The sequence below is a fragment of the Lolium rigidum genome, chromosome 7 (genome assembly GCF_022539505.1).
Source record: "Lolium rigidum isolate FL_2022 chromosome 7, APGP_CSIRO_Lrig_0.1, whole genome shotgun sequence".
Taxonomy (NCBI): Eukaryota; Viridiplantae; Streptophyta; class Magnoliopsida; order Poales; family Poaceae; genus Lolium; species Lolium rigidum.
Window position 1 is genome coordinate 54,317,147 of NC_061514.1, and position 1,494 is coordinate 54,318,640.

Consider the following 1,494-nt stretch of genomic DNA (forward strand, 5'->3'; position numbering starts at 1 on the left):
CTTAATTGGGTGTGTCCATTACATCATTCATATAATGATATAACCTTGTTATTAATAACATCCAATGTTCATGATTATGAAACTAATCATCTATTAATCAACAAGCTAGTTAAGAGGCATACTAGGGACTTCTTTGTTGTCTACATATCACACATGTACTAATGTTTCGGTTAATACAATTATAGCATGATATATAAACATTTATCATAAACATAAAGATATAAATAATAACCACTTTATTATTGCCTCTAGGGCATATCTCCTTCAATTTCTACTAGACTCCTACAGGTTTCTTCCCTATACTAGGTTTTTCCAACCTAAGGTCGGAACATTTGCTCTGATACCAGCTGCGGTGACCCAGCATACCACTGCATGTTGTAGTATACAAGTCGTTGATATGATCTTTGTGAAGGGACTTCTTCACAATTTGCCATATCCCTCAGAGTGGTACAACAGAAACATTGCAGGTCATAACACTCCATACTTTATTACAAACATTGTCTTAACAAGTTAGTATTCTCACAGGTCCTATGAGAACACCCTAAGATACTACTTAAGTACGATTACAACTCATAACAAATATAAAGAGAGCTCAACAACTTATTTAGGTAGTTCTACGTTGCTCGGCTCTATGATGCTATGGTATGTCACTACTCCTCCACCTCCGTGTCATCTGGTCCGTAGACTATCCCATAGTCTACGCCTTCCACTCCGCCGGTAAGATCAGGTTCTTCGTAGACCAGCTCGTAACTACCTTCTGGTGCTCCATCGTTGATGGCCTCCACTTCCGGATCACGAGCCTAGCAAGGGTGTCGAAAGAAAGTGAGTACAGGGGTACTCAGACAAGTTCTAAAAGAATAAAAAGGTGTTTGATGCACTAGCTACGACCATTGATCGGGAAATCGCAGGTCAATGCATGTTTTGAAATCATTTCTTCAAAAGGTTGCTTTTATTATGAAAACTATGCCCGTCGGTCTTCACGAGGTTGACTAGAACTTCGTGGAGTTCCTTCCTGCCGCGTTCGCAGTTCCCTTCCCGGAACAGGGAGTGACAGCCACAATTTGATACACTCTGCAGAGGTGCGTTACTTTTCCCATAAGAGATCTCACCCTTTTTGCCATCCGCAGGGACTTGCCCCCGTTCACACTTCCTTTGGTGTGAGGCCAGGTATAAAGATCCAAGCCCACACCGCCTTCTCCGCGACTGCAAACCCACCCTTTTGTCCAACCGTACACCCCCGGTAGACTTCCCCGATAATACGGCTTTACTCACGGTGTACTCCGGACAATCCTTCATAGATGGTAGAGCTTATCATCACTAATGGATGGGGATTTAAAAGGATATCCCAACCTATTGCGGCAGTGCCTCCAACACCCCACCGGCTCTACCAATCCGTTGGCGTGCGTAAGGGAAAAGATACGGCTGGCTTCCCCGAGCCATTATAGATCTCATGGTTAACACGGTTTGTACGGCGCTAGAATCACTGGACGGCAT